The sequence below is a fragment of the Gracilinanus agilis genome, unplaced genomic scaffold, assembly GCF_016433145.1.
Source record: "Gracilinanus agilis isolate LMUSP501 unplaced genomic scaffold, AgileGrace unplaced_scaffold27962, whole genome shotgun sequence".
NCBI classification, from domain to species: Eukaryota; Metazoa; Chordata; class Mammalia; order Didelphimorphia; family Didelphidae; genus Gracilinanus; species Gracilinanus agilis.
In genome coordinates, this window is record NW_025360204.1 from 1 (window position 1) to 7,423 (window position 7,423).

A 7,423-nucleotide genomic window follows, 5' to 3' on the forward strand; every position below is an offset into this window, starting at 1 on the left:
CCTTCCTTCCTTCCTTCCTTCCTTCCTTCCTTCCTTCCTTCCTTCCTTCCTTCCTTCCTTGTTAAAATAATAAATTATTGTAAAGTTTCATCTCTATTAAAAAAAAGTGAAAACAAATGGAAATCACAGCCCCAAAGGGTTCCATCTCAGATAGCAAGTTCCACTCCTTACAAATTAGAGCAGAGTGCAGCTGATACTCAAGGCAGTCAGTCAGCAAGCATTTAGTGAGGACCTACTATGTGCCAAGCAATTAGAGAAATGAGCACTGGACATATAGAGAAAGACAAGGCAAAAGACAGTCCCCTGATATAACATACAAATAAGCCACTATACAGAATAAACTGAGGAGAGTCTCTGAAAGAGGGCTGGGAAAGGTTTGCAGAATGAAGGACTTTATTTGAAAACTGAATGAAGTCAGGAAAGCAGGGAGGCAGAGATGAGGAGGGAGAACATTCCAGGAAATGAGGGCAGCCAGAATGAATGCCCAAAGTCAGAGGTGGAGGGTACTATACAAGAAACGGCCTGGAGGCCATCATCACTGGATTGTAGAGTGAGAGCAGGGATGTAAGGTGTAAGAAGCCTGGAAAGGCAAGAGAGGGCAAGCCTTGAAGACCAAACAGAGGATTTTGTATTTGTAATTAAGAGCGATTGGGAGCCACTGGAGTTTATTAAGGAGGGGTGTGCATGACATAATCAGACCTGCACTTTAGGAAAATCCCTTTGCTGGCTGAATGGAGAATGGACTGGAGACTTGAATAGACAGAACCCTCCACTTGCCGTAATCCATAGATGAGGTAAAGAGGACCTGCACTATAGTGGGGGCAGTGGCCAAGGAGAGATAGGAGATGGGGCAAAAGTGAATTCTCTAAGAGATTCTGAAGAGATGAAATGGATAGGCTTTGGGTGCCATCTTGGATATAGTGGGTGAAAGAGAGGGAGGACTCCATGATGACTTGGAGGACAGGGAAGTCCTTGATGGTGATAGAGGGAAGGTGGGGAGGGCAGAGTTGGAGAAAGATAAGTCCATTTTTTATGGTCATAGTCTTTTTTTATTTGAAAAAATTTAATTAATTAATTTAGAATATTTTTCCATAGTTACATAAATCATGTTCTTTTCCTCTCCTCCTTGTACCCCCTCCCATAGCCAATGAGCAATTCCACTGGGTTTTACATGTGTCATTGATCAAGATCTATTTCCATATTATTGATATTTGCTCTAGGATGATTGTTTAGAGTCTACATCCCCAATCATATCCCCATCAGCCCATGTGATCAAGCAGTTCTTTTTCTTCTGTGTTTCTCCTCCCACAGTTCTTCCTCTGAACGTGGCTAGTTTTCTTTCTCATAAGTCCCTCAGGATTGTCCTGGATCATTGCACTGCTGCTAGTAGAGAAGTCCATTACATTCAGTTGTGTATGGCCAGAGTCTTAACAAAATTTCATAGCCTCCCATCTGTGTTTCCTTAGTTCTCCAACTTAAGTGTCCTACACGGATTATGTATAGTGTTGACTGGGTCTTACTGAGCCTCACTTTTCCTAGGTTTGAGTAATTTTGCGATCTGAAGCCTGAAAACAGGTATATCCTTATTATTATTTCCCCTTAGTCTGCAGGAGTCGAATCATCTAAAATTATTCAGCTTGTACAAAATGAAAATTACCTGGGGATTCTGTCCACTAAATTCCAGCTCATCAGGTAATGAATAAACAGGTACAGTGTAGACAATTGTGACAATGTAAAAGCCAGTTTACTGCATTAACTTGTAGAGAAGATATATAGTACTGGATTAGTAGTTGAAAAGCCCTGAATTCAAAGTCGGCCTCAAATACTTGCTAGATTATTGTGACCCTAGCTAGGCAAGTCACTTAACCTCTATTTGCCTTCAGTTTCCTCATCTGTAAAATGGGGATAATGATAGCACAGATGTTGAAGATCAAATGAGATAATGTTTGTAAAGTGTTTTGTAAATCTTAAAGCATGACATAAATGCTAGCTGCTATTATTAATTACAAAGAGTCAGTGGAGTGACACGTTATGAAAATTAAAGCTTCCCCCTCCTTTTCCCCTACCCAACCAGCATATGAATCTAGATTAAGTAAGACTGACACAGAAGTCGTTTTTTAAATGTGAATTATGCAGGAATCGATTGTAAAAATCAAGATTTCTCCCTGTATTTTGTAGCCCTCGTCTATTGAGAATGACCTTTTGTCTATTTCTAAACCGACAACAGTTGGGAACTGGCAAGTCAGTATTTATTAAAGGTTGGTATTTTTGGAACAAATGCATTAGCCACGACCCGCTTAAAAACTTCTTGGTCTCCATAAACCCCTCACAAATTTTGTGTGTGTGTGTGAAGAGCCGTTGGTTCCAATTTCCTAATGACTCCAGTTTCAAGCTAGAATTCACAAGGCTCTCATTATTCACACACACATTAAAACATCTGGTAGGGTGTGTGCGTGTTAAATGTCAGTGTGAGAGGTGGTTCTGAACCCAGAGATCAGATTTCACATCATAAATCCCTTCCTTTCCCTCAACACTAAAGCCATTGAAAAGTCCCTCCTGCTCCAAGAGTGGATGAGAGAGAGAGGGCTGGGGAATTTGTGCATGAACTGCACGAACTCTAATTTTAACCATCCTGGGGTGATGTTCTTCCACCCGCCCAACCCTGTTGCTAGGATATTTCTGGATTTGGAATCTGCATCGAAAAGATTTATGGGATCTTTGAATCCCAACGTTAGTCTTCCTTTGGTTTCCAACGTCTTATGTTTATGGGACAGGAAAGGGAAAAGCCAGATCCATCCTTCTTCACATCCTCAGCTGGCCAGACTTAAGAATACTGATTTAAACTTAACGTCTTTGAAAACTTGGAAACTTGGACCTTGAAAGCTCTTCCTATTTTTAGAGAACTCTAGCCAGATGACCAGGCAGGCCAAGAAATTTAAGCAAACGCTGCACACAGCCTAGAAATACAGCAGGGGAAACAAAGGAGACCAGAAAACCACTTTCTTTTCTTAGAGACACAGGATAGTTTTGTTGTGGGGAGCTTGAGGTGAGCCCCTGGGGTTTGGGAAGGGTACCTTTTGCAACGATGCAAGACTCCAAAACTTAGCTTAAACATTAAAAAAGAAATTTATTAATTTACAAGGCCACGTTAAATTTGGCCAGGAAGACTGCCTCCTGGGGGAAAAGCTGTTCCCAGATGACATGAATTCTGGGGTCTTTATACTCTATACAATAGTGAAGACATGACTTTGTGCCATGGTGAAGACGTGATTCTAGAGTAGTATGCACTGAGGCATGTGCAGGGGGGAGATTTGCCTGAAGACCTAGGGGTGACCCTCATAGTAGGATAGATGGAGGTCTGAGATACAACTTGATAATATCAAGGAGGTATCTCTGTCCATCTAAAGGACAATCCAAGGAGAATAATACTCTCGGGGTCTTATAGGAGTTATCAGATGTTTTGGGTTAGGAGTCACAAGGACAGAAGGCAGCAAAGGAATTTCCCAGCTTATAGTTTGCCTGAAACATTTCTATGGTTTTGGGGGATACAATGTCTATGCCAGTTTGAAGTCCTAAATTCTCTTTTCGGGGTGGGGAGGAGGCAGAAGCAGACAGCAGGGGATTGTTGCTGTTAGTTCCCATGTATACAACAGTTAACAATAAATGAAAAGGTTCAGCAGAAAACGAGAAAAATCAGTGCCAGACCCGCTTCCCCTCCCACCCCCGCCCCCCAGCTTAGAGGCTCCCAGAGGCAGTAGCCTTCCTAGGGTCCTGTTAGAGCAGAAGCTCATGGATTCTGTGGCTTTATAAAGACCCTTAGTCCAGAGCTGGACATGACCTTAAAGGTCCTCTGATTCTAGAGCTTGGGACCTCGCTTTGGTAGCACATTGACATTCCTCTTTGCTAAGGCTAATTTCTATTTTTGTGCTCTTAATTCCATCCCTCTCTCATTCCTTCAGATGTTAGCCAGCAAAGATTCCTTCTCTCAGGCATCTTTAGTCTTTCTCTCCTGGCTTCTGATCAGCTAATTATGGCCATGTTACAAGCTAATCCAATGTTTCTTGGATTCTTTCTCTATGATCAATTTTTTGGTTAATTATTATTTCAAAAATAATCTATACATTCCATATTCATTTGGTTTTTTCACTTGTTTACATTACAGTTGAATATTTCTTGTATTTTTGCTGGCCGTCCCCCATCCCTGGAATGCTATCCTAACTCCTTCAAATCCCAGCTAAAATTCCACCTTCTTTAAAGAAAAACAAACCAACAAACTAAAAATCCTTACTTTCTGTCTTAGTGATAATTCTAAGACAGAAGGGCAAGAGCCAGGTAGTCAGAGTTAAGTGTCTTGCCCAGGGTCACACAGCTAGGAAATATCTGAGTTCTAATTTGAACCCAGGACCTCCTGATTCCAAACCTGCTGCTCTATGCAGTGTGCCACCTCGATGCCTCTAAAATCCCATCTTCTACAAGAAGTCTTTTCCTCTCCATTTTAATTCCAGTGCCTTCTCTCTCTTGGTTATTGCCTGTTCATCCTTTGTATAGCTGCCCTCATGCTGTCCCCTCATTAAACTGGGAGCTCCTTGAGGGTAGGGACTGCCTTTTGTTTTTTCTTGTATCCCCCTTGGTTAGCCCAGAGCCTGGCACATAATAGACAGGTAATAGATGCTTGTTAACTGCATGGTGGAGTTGTTTTCTGGTTGCCCCATGCAAATTGCTAGGCAAAGTTGACCACTGGCCTTGGATTTTTCTGCTGTAGATACCTGTGTGTGTAAATTTTATCTTAAAATTTTAATACAAATGTAGTTGCTATTCTGGGAGGAATGACGTTGCTATTACAAGTGTTAGATGTAGTCATTAATAAGGCATTCAAAGACCGTTTGAGGAAAGAATATAGCGAGGGGATATTGGCTGGAAACCATGAATTTACTCCATGGGAAAAATAAAGAAACCGAAGGTTGGGGCAGCTGGGTAGCTCAGTGGATTGAGAGTCAAGCCTAGAGACGGGAGGTCCTGGGTTCAAATCCGGCCTCAGACACTTCCCAGCTGTGTGACCCTGGGCAAGTCACTTAACCCCCACTGCCCACCCTTACCACTCTTCCACCTAGGAGCCAATACACAGAAGTTAAGGGTTTAAAAAAAAAAAAGAAGAAACCATTGGTCACTGTATTAGGGAACTGGATCACAACTGCTGGGGAAGTCCATTGTGCTTGGATTTAAACAATGTTGTATATCAAACAGTAAGGATGGTGGTGAAGATGGTGTTTTGTGAGAAGAAGAGGGTGAAGACGATGACTCCAACGACGATTCCACTTCGGGAGATGAGGAAACAGAAGAGGAAGGGGAACATGATTCAACATTGGAAGGTAGTTTCTCACAAGTACGTATTGAATAAAAATGTAGGCATGAGAACTTCTTTAACTTGTTTTCAGGACCTTGAAAAAACTTCGAAAATAAGGTGTCTGCATTGCCTTATTCAGGAGTTAAGAGAAAGCTGTCGTTTAAAAGGAGAAAATAAACTGGGGTTTCCTCTCTCTGAGTTACCCTTCAAAATAATTGGGCTCGCCTTATATTCCGGGTCCTATTATATTCGGGCTAATACGGTAAATGCTGGCTGTTGCTTTAAATAGACGTGGGCGAGTGAAAGGGAGTCTCCCTATGGGGGGAGGGGGGAGCTTTGACCTGCTCCATTCCACCTTGGGTTAGGTGGCTCCTCCTCAAGAGCTCACCCCACCATATTGGTGGTTATTTATTTATTGTTATTGATCCTTTAGCCCACTCTCAGAACGTCCAAGCTCAAAAGATCTCCAACCTCAGACTCTTTGGCAGCAGAGACAGGCACGGACACGAGGCCCCCAGACGATCCCTTTGTCCGGCTTAGCCCTGCCCCTGGGCTCTCCCTTCCCCCTCTTTTCCCACCTAGTAGTGTCAGCTCCCTGCGAGCTGGGGCTGTTTTCTGCTTCTGTGGCCGGGGACGGCACTTGTGGAAGTGGATTGAACTGTGAGGGCGCCTGGCCACAGGCCCTTCCTCTGGGTCCCAAGGTCACTTTGGGAAGCCCAAGAGCTGAGGACCCAGGAGACCCGGGAAGGGAAGGCTGGAGACTGGCTGGGCAGCAACCTTGTCTCTGATTGGGTCACAGACCTAGCCCCGCCCCCGAACTCTGGCCAATGGACACAAGAACTGTGAACCAGCTAGTGGAAGCTCCACAGAGGTGCCCCAAGCTCCTTCTCTCACAAAGTTGTTGGCGCGTTTTGGTCCCAGCGAATTTCTCTCCTAACGGGTTAGGCTGAGCTAGTGGCTGAGGAGCGCGCGCATAAGCCATTCCCGGCGCCCAAAGTAGGCTTCCCAGAAACTACGGGGAGGGAGCAGAACTCCATCTCCCACGTGACTTCGTTCCCGCTGCTTCTTCCAGGTTCTGGAAGTTGGAGTTCCTGAACTTTCCACTTGCTTCTGCTTCTGCTCCAGGAGCCGCAGAGAGGGTCACCCCGTGGGAGGCGTCCCCTGAAGGCACCGCCTGAGCTGTGAAAGCATGTAAGATCTTTGAGCCCCAGATCTGGAGCCCCCTTTTCTTAGAGCCCCTCCCCCTCCTCATTATCCCCTTGGACTCCGGAGTACTTCTCCCTGGAGCACCCCCACTTGGCCTCCTCGGTCCTAGACCCCTTCCCATGGGCCTCGGAACCCCTGTCTCCCTTCCCCCCTCTTCCTTTTCTCCCTGACTCTTCCTCCCCCTGTCCCTTCGGATCTCCATGGTGGGGGGCCGAAGAGAGATGAAGCCCCTCCTTGTCCCTTTCTCATCTCCAGCTTTGCCGCCCCCCCTTGGAGCTAGCGGGAACTTGGAGGAGGCAGAAATGGCTTCAGGACGCCTACCAGCCACTGTCCAGCAGGTAAGCGGGAGTGGCCTCTCGGAAATGGCTTTTCTGATGTGTCCACTGACTGCGTGCAGGACGCTTCGGGCTTCATGGGGTCATTGACGGCGACCTGGAAGTGAGTTTAAAGCTCATCTAGCCCCGGCCGGCGGTCGGACCCCACACCAAGTGTCCTGCCCTACTGTGTGGCCGGCACTGCGCCTAGTGCTGGGGATGCAAAGGGAAAGGGAGAATCTGGTTAGGAGGAGGAGTAAGTCTTGGGAGACTCATAAAGGTGTAGCAGGGACCCAAACAGGGTCCTCATTCAGCCTGGAGTTCATCAGTCAGTCAACATTTATTTAAACTCCATCTCATTTCCGGCCATTTTTCTGCCTCCGCTGCTTGAAATGCTCTCCCGCAACTTCACCCAATGGCTTCCCTAGCTTCCTTGAAATCCCATCTAAAATCCCATCTTCTAGGAAACCTTTCCCAGTCATCCTTATTCTAGTGCCTTCCCTCTTAGCGATTTCCTATTTACATTCTCTCTCTCTCTCTCTCTCTCTCTCTCTCTCTC

General features: G+C 45.4%; 1 long non-coding RNA gene across 1 annotated transcript; it reads left to right on the top strand.

Moving 5' to 3' along the window:
• Window positions 1-5,096: 5,096 nt before the first annotated feature.
• Window positions 5,097-6,872, top strand: LOC123254662. Its single transcript, XR_006506690.1, has 3 exons — window positions 5,097-5,369; window positions 6,417-6,535; window positions 6,806-6,872. It is a non-coding gene; the product is annotated as an uncharacterized LOC123254662 (long non-coding RNA).
• The last annotated feature ends 551 nt before the right edge of the window (window positions 6,873-7,423 follow it).